This window comes from Eptesicus fuscus, chromosome 14 (assembly GCF_027574615.1).
Source record: "Eptesicus fuscus isolate TK198812 chromosome 14, DD_ASM_mEF_20220401, whole genome shotgun sequence".
NCBI classification, from domain to species: Eukaryota; Metazoa; Chordata; class Mammalia; order Chiroptera; family Vespertilionidae; genus Eptesicus; species Eptesicus fuscus.
The window spans coordinates 21,200,673-21,213,472 of NC_072486.1; the positions used below are offsets into that span (position 1 = coordinate 21,200,673).

Consider the following 12,800-nt stretch of genomic DNA (forward strand, 5'->3'; position numbering starts at 1 on the left):
ATTGTTCTGGCTGCCGAGGGGAGAAGAGCAAGAGTGGAAGTGGAACCTAGAAAGTGGCCGAATCAGTAACAAAAAGATCAGGATACAAATGAGCCAAATACAACAGTAGCCATATAAATCAAGTAGAGTCCTCATAGCTAGTAGAAAAAAAAATGTATTCTCTTGGCTAGAAAAGTGCTCAGTTAACAGAAAAACTTTAAAAAAAACCCAAAAAACATCACAATGCTTGTATTTCATAGTGTCCCTTGGTGAAGTTAAATTATTTGTATCTGTTGATACATCTACTTTCGTCCTGCCTCAGGAACTGTGCCATCGCTCCAAGACCTCATTATGACTATTATTGCCATAAAGGTTTATTTAATTTGCTTGAGAAGTTCCTTTAAGACCAGGTACTCTTTGTAAAGCACTCTTAGATTCTGCACTGCATAATTTCAGATTCTTATCCTGCCAAGTCACTACCAGAAAGAATCTAGAAAATGAGCCCTACAGATATACAAATTTCCGGCTGTAATGCATATGCCAGTAATTCAATAACTTCACAAATGGCATTCAGTTAGCATGCTTCATTTCCTAATTATTTAAAATCCTTAATTCACTCTTCATCATGAAAATTTTTCCATAGCCTCATTCACTAAACACATCAATATTATGCGAATTCCTATTTTCACTCTAATGGAAAAGATGATTCTCCCTGAGTCCCATCTATGTATTTTCTTTTAATTATACAATTTTTCTAGTGTATTTGGTTATTGGCCTTCAATGTATGTTCAAAATACCTGCTTTTAATTTTAATGGCTCTGTCCATGGCAGAGCTTTTATTCCCAATTCAATTGAAAGAGTTACTTTGCCTTCTCTCTAATTGTTCTTCTCAAGTCTTTTGAATTTAAAAAAAAAAAATGTTTCTTTGCAAAGTTACTGTTAGTTTTTGGAAACATAAGTTGTACCTGAGTTCTGTTTTTTTTTTTAAATATGTTTTTATTGATTTCAGAGAGAGGAAGGGAGAGGGAGGGAGAGATAGAAACATCAATGATGAAAGAGAATCATTGATCAGCTATCTCCTGCATGCCCCCTCCCCCCCATTGGGGATTGAGCACACAACCAGGATATGTGCCCTGATCAGGAATTGAACCTCAACCTCCTGGTTCATGGCTCGATGCTCAACCACTGAGCCACGTAAGCCAGGCCTGAAGTTCTTTTAAATATGTAAATCATTCAAATCTTATATCACATATTATAAATGGATGCTTGGAATTAAGAATCATAAATTTGTAAGACATATCAGAGAGAAGCATTAGGACAACTGGTGAAATGAGCTACACCTTTTTAATTATTATTTCCCTTTATCAAAGAATTTTAATTCTCTCGTATTGAGGACACTAAGTTCTACCTCCTTTCAAAGCATAATTGAATTTTGTCATCATCTAAAGCTTCATAAATTTAAGACTTTTCCTAGGCAATGATATTTCTGTCAAATGCACCTGCTGAATGTGATGAGAACATGATGGCCACAGTTGAGTTCAGCAATTGGGAGTTCCTGAAATATACCTACATCTCTGCAGTCTCTGACTGGTTGCCTCAAATGTACAAGAACTTAATAGTTTACCTGGACAGCTTTCCTTAAGAAAAACGTTTTCTGGGTGGGACATGCTATGAAGTGTTACAGATTATTGGCAGCACATTGCACTACAAAAAGTGTTTACCAAACAGATGATCTGTGGTGTCCATGCTACCTTTGAAACAATGCTGAACTGGGGTTGACTTTGTTTGAACTGATTCCTCAGGAACTACCTTATTTCTAATGTCCCCTGGGGAAATGGAATGGGGTGAATTATTATCAATACCATTAATTTTAAATTTGGGAGATGTGCCAAAACATCTTGCCTATCTCAGTAGATTTATACCCATTAAAATTAGCTTATTGATTTATGTCAATTTCTAGATCCATGGTTTCTATATTGACTTCTGTAATAAAGTCTCCAAATTGTTTAGCTTCAGTTCTTTTATTTGTATAGGTTCAATTACTTTATCAGGCCAAGAACATTTTATCTTTCCTACTCCCAGGTTGTTGACTTTGGGTCTACTATCAGTTGGCTGAATGTCTTCGATCGTTTTGTTTCACTTTCAAGAAGAATCCCATTGGGTGTTTATAACCCCTTGCATATTGGAATGAGATTTGCTGCTTTTATATTTGATGTGTGCAGTTATTTTCACTTATAAAAATGAGATAGTATTTCCTGCTTCTCAAGGTTATTGTAAGCAGTTTACATAGCAGAGGAATGTTGCCATTGGGAAAAGTGTAATTTATTTTTGTTTTCTTGGTGCATCAGATAATTGAGCATAATGCTGTGAGGTGCATATGTAATCTCTGTAATAGCATCATCTATGAGAAAATAACAAGTGTTGCATCTCTAAAGCTCAGTTCCATATGGTCACTGAATGAATACTAGAAACCCAACTATATCGTTAACTTGTGTTATGACCTTGGGCAAGTATTTCCTCTGGACTTTATTTCATAATTCTTAAACTAGATGTCTCCCATATCTTTCTTTTGCTGTGATTTCTGTGATTATATGCAAGCAACAGTGTTCTATTGGAGAATCATAAGAAAGGATAGGTAACTAAATTAGTTCACTCAAATTGTAAGACAGCACAGTGTAACATTAGGCATATTAATAGATTTTTTTAAAAATATATTTTTATTGATTTCAGAGATGGAGAGAAAGAAACATCCTATATAATAAAGAGGTAATATGCAAATTGACCATCACCCTCACAAGATGGCTGCCTGCAACCAAGCCGGCAGGGGGGTCAGTGAGGGATGACCAAATGACTGAACAAGCAGGCTGTGTGGGGCAACCAGGCTGGCAGGGGGGGACAGTTGGGGGTGACCAGGCCATCAGGGGGGGCAGTTAGGGGCAACCAGGCTGGCAGAGGGGGACAGTTGGGGGGGCAACCAGGCTGGCAGGGGAGGCAGTAAGAGGCGACCAGGCTGGCGGGGGGGGAGGGGGCAGTTAGGGGAGACAAGGCCAGCGGGGGGAGGGGGAGTGGTGGTGCAGTTGGGGGCAACTAGGCCGGTGGGGGTGCGGTTGGGGGTGATTAGCCTGGCGGGGGGGGGGGGGGGCAGTTAGGGATGACCAGGCAGGCAGGCAGGTGAACGATTAGGAGCCAGCAGTCCAGGATTGTGAGAGGGATGTCCAACTGCAGTCCCCAAGGGATCCCGGATTGGAGAGGGTGCAGGCTGGGCTGAGGGGTTAGGAGCCAGCAGTCCAGGATTGTGAGAGGGATGTCTGTCGGACATCCCCCAAGGGGTCCCGGATTGGAGAGGGTGCAGGCTGGGCTGAGGGGACCCCCCTTCCCATTCATGAATTTCGTGCACTGGGCCTCTAGTCAATGATAAGAGAGAATCATCGATCAGCTGCCTCCTGCATGCCCCACACTGGGGATTAAGCCCACAACCTGGGCATATGCCCTGACCAGGAATTGAACTTTGACCTCCTGGTTTATAGGTCAACACTCAACCAGTGAGCCACGCCAACCAGGCTGATTTTGATGCCTTAGTTTCCTTCTCTAGAATATGAGTATACTAGTAATAATCTGTCAACCTCATAGGATTGTTGAGAATTACATCAATTAAAACTTGTAAAGAATTTAGTTCCCATCACACTGAAGTGCCCATAAATATTAGCAAGGATTAGTTCCAGGTTGTGATTTTATGTTCATGTCTCTCAGACGGAAAATCAGAAGCATGGTATTCACATATGAACATAGCATTTCTTTATACTTCTGACTTATTGTAGAATTGATCACTTGAAAAATTTATGATGTTAAAGAATAGCTCAGAAGATTTCCCTGCTTGGGTCTCTATTGTTATTCTTTGCATTGACTTGCCAGTAACTTGTCTAAAAATGTGAACACCTAAACCCCTGTTATTTTGATTCTGTGTATTTCATCTCATCCATCCCTACCCCCCTCCAGCTTTGTAAGTCCATCCAAATCCAAGCAGAGTTGCTTATTATTCCTTCCCGCAGGGTAAAGACTTCAAAAGTCCTATTAGCATATTAGCTATGGAACTCCCTCTGCCTTCGCTTTCTCTCCTGGTTTGATCTTATAGGCAAACTCTGTTTCATTTTTCGTATGTACACATAAACCAAACATTTTTTAAGAATTCTCTAAAGCCCTTTGATTTTTTAAAGGGCTTTTATGCGAGCATTATCTTGGTACACCATGCTAGAAGATACAGTTTTCCACTAGTAAGTACTCAAATTGGTTTTATGTTGTCTTCACTAATACAGTTTAGCAACTACTATAGAAGTGGGGAATAAAAGTGCTGTCAGTTTCTAAGTGAATGTTATCATGGCTTCCTTAGAATTGAAGCTGATTTTTAGCAAAGATTCACATGTGTAAGTGCTATTTATTTCTCTTCTGTCTTTATTGACTTACAGTTTATATTTTTGACATTTATCCTCATAACCATACGGTGCCGGTGCTCCCCCAAAGCTTACTTACCTAGTTATTACGTATGTTCCAGAGGGATGGGTCTCAGTCAGCACCCAGTTTCAGACTGCTTAGAAGCCAGATCCCCAGGCAGCAACTTCTAAAGCAGGGGTGGGGAACCTTTTTTCTCCCAAGGGCCATTCTGGGTATTTATAACATCATTTTCAGGCCATTCAAAATCATCTTAAAAATTAGCCTGCTATATTTGGCCAAACATTTAATTAACTCACCCCTAATACGAGACAAGGTACGTCAAGTGGGGGCAGATGGTGGAATGTCTTAAAACACAACCGACAGGAAGGCATGCACGATCTGGAGAGCTACAGGGAATCGTTTGAGGGTGTAACAGACTCACAGCGGTGTGGCTGGCAGGCTGCTTGGTAGATAATTTGCAGGACAGATTGGAAATGTGAGGCTCTCTCAGAGAGAGAATGTGAGGTAACCAAGACTTGAACAACAACAACAACAAAAAGGAGCAAAGCAAAAGGAAAAGCCACCCAATGGTCCTTATCCACAGAGAGCCCCGCAAGGTGCCATGAGGGGCTGACAAGACCAGGACGTGCAAAATACTTAACGTGATGGAGGGAGAGGCTGAAGAGAACAACACAGGAATTGTGTTTATTACAGAGTAGTGGAATTCTAATGACATGTTTGATGTGGAACTCACTGTATACATAAGCTTTTAAAGTTAAAATAAATAAGCCAGTAGATCATAATAAATGTGACTGCTTTGTTAATTGTATTGATAACTCCTCAGAATGACCCTAATATATAATTTCTTTCATTTAATAGCATAATTTCTCTCATTTAGTACTGTAATATTGCTCGATGTAGCTGCCTCATAGCACTCGAAGAAGAAATGTTTTACCTTTTATCTAGAAAATGCCTGAGAGGCTTGCTGACTGCAACTCATGTGTACAGCTGTTCAGTTTACAGTTTTTAAAAGTTGATGTAAATTATTTAGTTTATATAGAGAAAGGAGATTAAAGGAGCATTGTAGGATCCAACATTTTGGAAATTCTGCTTATCACTGTGAGCTAAATGTTCTCTGTTATAATTTTCAATTAAAATTTTTGATTAATGCCCAGAAGTTATTTATAACACAACTCTAAATAATTTTCAAAACATGAACCAGAAAATGTAATAGTCATAATTACATAAATTGCTTTTCCTTGGATTTCTGTATTTCCTTACAACCTTAGCACTTTAACAAAAAGGACAGTACAAAATTATTGAATGATCAAGCTTATTCTGTGAGTCAAATGCAATGGTATTTGCTAATATCTTTCTGCAAGCCAATTTATGAGCAGAATTAGGAAAAAGATGAGTAAGCACATGAATTCAAGTTTATTGACACGCAGTGATGCTTAGAATGGAGCAGATCCACTCCCATAGTGGTGTGGTAGAATGGTCAACTCTTCCACTGACAGAAGGTGATGTAGACATGGTATTGGTAAAATAGGTAGCATTTTTCAGTCATGACACTGGGAAAGACATTTGGCTTAATTTTTTTCTCATTTAATATACATAACAGTACAATAAGGTAAATATTATTAGCTTCCATTTTGAAAATTAGGAAGCTGAATCTTAAGTAAAATGGCTCAAGAGCACGTAGTTGGTAAATGGTAGTAAGATACTATATATCTTACAGTTATGTTAAAGTTCAGATAAGATGGTTATATGAAAATGCTTCCTAGAAAGATCCAGGCAAATATGAGACTCCATTATATTCTCATCTCAGTTCTTTTTAAAATTTATGTTATCAGTAAGTAACTAAATATATAAATTAGGACTTTCACTATCAAAGTCAATATGAATTTTTAAGGTAATTTCTGATGAATACAAAAGACATCAGCAACTCAATAATACTTCTCAGGATTACTGTAGAGTTTGTATAGGTTTGGCAAGAAAAATCTGATCCCAAAATTACAATACTCGAGAGTTTCTAAATAGTATGTTGTTCTTTTTTAAATATTGGCTCTGTATCTGGTTTCTCTCTGCTTTTATTACTCCTTTCTGTTCACCCCTCTTTTAATTCCATTACATTGCCGAGTTTCGATTTTGCAATGCCTTCTGGGGTGCAATGCACATACCATTACTGTGATTGTTAAAAACCAACCATAACAATCTGCACATTTCTGTAATTAAAAACAAATCAGGATAATGCAAGGGACATTTAGGGAGTAGTGCTAATATGTATATGCCTTACATTAAAACATAATTAATTATATTTTTAATGTATTAATGTTGTGTCTTGACTAAGTTTTTAAGCTATAGAAAGCTGGAAACAATAAACAACTTGATAAACCAAGATTTACATTTTATATTATATTTAGGCTGAAGCACAATGAATGCAAAAATGTTTAGTATATACTTTTACCAAGGAAAAAAAGAGTCTACCCTCTTACCCCAGTTCTCATTTTGCATTATTTCTATGGAAATCTTCATGAATTTTTAGTGTAATTACTTCCAGCAGGTGTTCAATTCCCTTATCCTGATAATAGGAAACACAGTAGAGTGAAAGAATATCTTTTAGAAGAGTATATGAAAGAGTTTGGCGGTGTTCATGAAAATAGGCCAAACAAGGGGAAATTTTGAAGTTACTTTAAAGATGTCAAAATACATCTTTCAGGTTGATTAAAGTGATGACTTATTAAAAACAGTCTTAAAATTATATTTTCAAAGAAAAGGGGTAAATGGAGAGACAGTAACTTAAACATTAAATCCCATTTTGAGTTCATAAAAAGAAACCCAAAGCATTTTCATTTTTTTCAACCTTTTGTATAGAGTATCACAAACAAATTCAAACCAGATGTAAGTTGTAATATGTGGGCATTTGTTACTTCACTTAGTTCTGTGTTCTATATGTCATGTAAAGTACACATTTTTCAGATTTGGTTAAAATGCCCAGAGTTTCATGGGGTTGGGGTTGGGGGGGGGGGGATGGAGTTATATAATTGCAAAGCAGGCCTTTGAAATTTTTCTGTTGTTAAATGCTTGGCAAAAAATATATACTACATTTAATCCACAAAGGCAAGTGTGAGGAGGATTCTCAGTGTTTTTTACATCATGTTCAGAATCTAGCTAAGAAATTGTGCTGAGGAAGTCTCAAGAAAGAGAAATAGGTTGCACTAGTCTGTGCCTGCATGAGCTATGGAACGATATCATTCATTGTAATGATAATTGGGTGTGTCTTCCCAGATGTATTGGGGTGCACACTCAGATAATCAGAGTTTCTAGGATGGGGGCATATGGTGGTTGAAAATGTCCTAACAGTACGACAGATGACATGGGAAAATGAAATTTCCAGAGTGCTCAGCAGCAAAATTTCCATTTCTCTATATGGAAAGAGTATCAATTAACCTGATGTTTAAATACGTACATGTTTAATGTCCTGCTGCATATGTTCTCTGAAATAATGTCATATGAAACAGTTCTTATCTAATTAAAATAATGTTTATCAATCAAAACAAGTTTGAATGTGAGTTAGAGGGATGAAATTATTTTCTGTAGCTCTTATAAGTAAAGACCTTATTTCCAGGGTCACTTTTTATATAAAAGTAAGATAGAAGTGACAGCCTCAGGAAATAGCTGGAGATAACAAGTTATGGAGTTTCCTGTTCCATAAACCCAACTTTTTTTGACTTTATTTTTTCCTAATATTTCCCAGATGACTGATGTCTGCAATGCTGGAGATTTAGCTTAAGAGTATAGCTCCTAATAATTCCAGTCAGTGGTCAATTAATTGAGTTGATTAACGCATCCATTGAAAGCAAAGTCAAAGATCTGAATGATTCCATAATTTCAGATTTGTTGCTATTTGTTCAATTGCTGTAAGCCAAAATACGTGACCCTGGACATGTAAACAGTGCATGTTCTTTGTAGTTGAGACTGTGTGGCTGCAACTGGGCATCACTGTGCCTTGAGAAGCAGCTTGCAGTGCCAGTTTCTTGACTTTTTTGTAGACAAAGGCTTATCCATTATTAACTTCCTTGGCATCTTGCATTCTCCTGACAATCATACCAGTTAAAAAGTAGATTAGGGCCCTAACCAGTTTGGCTCAGTGGATAGAGCATCGGCCTGCGGACTAAAGGGTCCCAGGTTCACCTCCGGTCAAGGGCATGTACCTTGGTTGCGGACACATCCCCAGTAGGGGATGTGCAGGAGGCAGCTGATTGATGTTTCTCTCTCATCGATGTTTCTAACTCTCTATCTCTCTTCCTTCCTGTCTGTAAAAAAATCAATAAAATATATATATTTTAAAAAGTAGATTAGGGAATTGGCTAGAACTCAATTCCATGCTTCTGTCGTCAAACTTCTGTTATCTGAAGTAAACTTAAACTTGTTGAGCTTCAATTTCCTTTAAAGTAAAAGAATAAATAGTAACACATGTTAGAAGGTTGTTGTAAAGATACAAACTGTCAGTTATAAAGTATGTCACAGTGGTATGATGTACAGCATGGTGACTGTAGTTAATAATACTGTATTGCATATTTGAAGGTTGCTAAGAGAGTAAATCTTAAAAGTCCTCATCACAAGAAAAAATATTTTAAGTATGTATGGGGACAGATGTTAATTAGACTTACTGTGCATTCTGCAATACATACAACTACTACTTCATTATGTTGTATACCTGAAGCTAATATAAGGTATATGTCAATTATACCTCAGAAAGGTTATTATGACCATTCAGTGAGATGATGTATACAATATTCATAGCACAATGCCTGACAAAAGATGGGCAATCAGTAACTATTCAATGAATGAAGGTTTTCATCCAAGTATAAAGGGAAATCCTACAGAGAAACAAATGATGTTAGGTGTGAAATCAAGATGAATTTGTCTTATACAACTGCCCTTTCAAGAGGCAGCCTGGCTCCATTCAAACCACAAGGGGGAAAAAGGCAAAAAAAAAAAAAAAAATCCTAGAGCAATGCGTCTCAGATTTTATATGCTTATGAATCACCTAGAATTTTTTAAAATGCAAGTTATGACTCCGTGGGTGGGATCTGAGAGGCTGCATTTCTCACAACCTCCAGGTGGGGCATATGCTTGCCGCTTGTTCACCGGTTACACTTTAGCAAAGTCCTGGAATGCATGGCAGTTTAATAAGAAATACTCCACTTGCCCTGGACGGGCAGCTCACTTGGTTAGAGCATCATCCAACACACCAAGATTGCGGGTTCGATCCCTGGTCAGAGCACATACAAGAAGCAACCAATGAATGAGTAAATAAGTGGAACAACAAATCAATCAATGTTTCTCTCTCTCCTCTCCCTCCCTCCCTTCCTCTCTCTCCCTAAAAATCAACCCGTAAAAAAAAAAAAAATCTGTTCTTAAATTCACATTTGTCTAGCCCAACATTCTGTTTCCTGAAAGAACAGCTTAACGTTAATTAATTCATTTATTTAGAAGAAGATTGTTTAGTGTCGACTATGTGCCAGGCTCTGTTTTAGGTTCTAAATATAAAATAAATGAACAGATAAGAATTGTGCCCTCATTGGGCTTTTAATATAATGGTAGTATCAGACAATAAACATTTAAGCAACTAAATAAAATAGTAGTGGTTAAAACTATAACGAAAATCAAATGGAATTACTGTGAGATTGTGAATGGTCAATCCAGTCTCCTCTGGGCAGGAGACAGTTGAACCGAAACCTGAATGTGGAGAAGCCCTCTGCGGTGTGTAAAGGTCTGGAATGTTCATACAAAGTGAGGAGTGAGTGCAAAGGCTCTGAGGCAATATGAGATTGGTTTGTAGGAGGATAGGGGGAAAGCTACTATGTATGGCTAGAACAAAATGCCATTATTTGAATACAAGACAATGGTGGGAGCAGTCAGAGTGGCAAGCATGGACAAGATCACACCTGGCAAAGTTGGGGGAGTGTAGTAAAGGCGGAAATCTTAGAGGTTGAGTCCAAAGTGGGTTTGAACAGCTCCACAGAGAGTTACGATATACTCTAGAAGGAATGTGCCTACAGGAAATACACCTGGCCAAGCAGAACAAGATACGTAAAAAAGAATAAGGAATGAGATACCGGTTGAAAAAACAAAACTCAAAAAGCAAAAAAATGTTCAAATTGTACATCCATTAAGTTTACACTAAAAGAAACAAAATGTATCACTGATGCCATGCAAATTGCTCTAATAGCACACATGTAGCACACGCTCAATTCCTACAGAATAAATTTCTTCTGAGCAAAATGATTAAGTAACTATTAGAGAAGACATAAAACTGTAATTCCAGGTTCACTATAAACTGTAGCCCCAACCTTGCCTTACTTTCCATAGGATGTTGGAAATTAAAGTGAAAGAGAGTAGCTGGAACAATAAAGGTTAGCAATGAAGGACATAAGATGTATGCAAGCCACTTCTTGCACTAAGAACAAAAGTCTAGTAGGAAAAATACTCATCATTATTATGTCAATTGTAAAATATTAAATGCCTTGTATTATGAAGTTTGTACTCTACCTATATTCCTATAAATCCACAATATATTATATTGTCTTATTGGAATACAAGCCAAACCCTAAAGCAAATAAAAATAGAATCAAAAGAGATCCCACAGATCAGATTAAATAAAGAAGAATGAATTATATTATGACCACTCAATTGTCATTTTAGTAAGTCTCACTTACTAGTGAATATGCCCAATAATTTAAGGCTTGCAAACTAGTGGTTATCTACACTAATAAAAGAGAAAGATGCCAATTGACTGTAGATTCGTGACGCCCACCAGCCAATCAGGAGTGAGTATTCAAATTGACCCAACAAAGATGGCGGGTTAATTTGCATACACAGACACCAAGCACCCGGGGGCGGGGTGGGATGCTTGCGTCGTCACCATGGTAACAATGCAGGCATTCCGCACTGCCCCAGCCGCTCTGGGCCTCTGGGCAGCTGAAAGGAGGCTTCGGGTTGGAATAAGGCAGAAAGGTGGCTCCAGCCAGAGGAAAGGCAGTGCCGGCAGCCAGGGGAAGGAAGGCCCATTCTTGCACGAATCTTCATGTATCGGGCCTCTAGTTAATACATAAGTGCATTTCAATTGACTTCTGATTTTCTGTCTTATTTTTCAAGTATATGAATAAAGGATTATACGTTAAATTGGTGCCCCAACCTTCCATCAGTGAGAAACAGCTTTGAGTTGTTTTTTTAATAGTGATGAAGGGTGGCATAGTCAGGCACCCTTTATCACCTGAGTGACTACTGCTTAGGGCACACATTTCTGATATTCATCCAAAATTATGGTTATATTCTGTGGCAAATTACCAGATTAATTTTTGCTTGTTTGTATATTATTTCACTTTGTTCTATTTGACCTCATTAGCACCCTACATTAACCAGCTAAGCCAACGAGTTGAGACTTTTTCCACTCTATTCTGGTTATTTATTTGTAATTCTTTCAGTTATCTTTGGCATCTATTAACAGCAACGGTATTTTCTTTCTCATTGGCCTGCTGTATAACTCATTGTATTTATTCAACAAATACTAAATGAGTTTCGAGAGCAAGGGAGGAAGTAGAGTGAGATGAAGCTAGAAAGGGACACAATAGCCAGGTCATTTGAGGTACTGTATACTTTTTAAAAATCTGGTCTCTATCTTAACAGCAATAGAAGCCACTGGAGATTTTTAAGCACGTAAGGGACACCATCATACTTCTGCCATTTCCTTACTTTGTCATTTTCTCCCTCCCACAATGGGACCTCCTTAAACAGTGCTTTTATAATGGTATCCTATCATTTACATTTCTGGCTATTTCCAACTAATGAACTAATTTTTTAATGAAAGAAAAAGGTTGCCAAGTGTACATAATTAAATTCTCAAGGTGACACAGGAGTGTTTGCAAATAGAGATACCTATGAGTTGGGTCATGAAAACATATGATTCCTTCTATGGATAGAGTCATTATTTATAAGTGATGGCTCATCTCCAATAATTAAATGAAGAGGGAAACATATTTAATTGATGCTCCTTCTTGTAAGTGTAAAATTACTGGGAAAGTATCTGCAGCATACAAATACTTTCAACAATGTACTTGATCTCTATATACCTAAGCTTGATATAATGGAAGAAGATATATAGATAGATAGATACTAGCAGTTATCCATAAATGAGTCTTCATATATACATACATATATATAAAATATAGAGTTATATATAATAAATTTTATATATTATATATATATATATATATATATATATATATATTCTTTTTTCTGGTGTGGTTTTAACATCTGGCTGGTCACTCTTTTGCATTTATATTTAACTAAGAACAAAAGGGAAATAACCTAATTTATCTTGGTGC

General features: G+C 37.4%; 1 protein-coding gene across 1 annotated transcript in view; it reads left to right on the forward strand.

Annotated features, from left to right (window-relative positions):
• THSD7A (thrombospondin type 1 domain containing 7A) overlaps nucleotides 1-12,800 on the forward strand; it is a 303,860-nt gene that overhangs the window by 201,033 nt on the left and 90,027 nt on the right. The gene's annotated exons all lie outside the window — the stretch shown is intronic.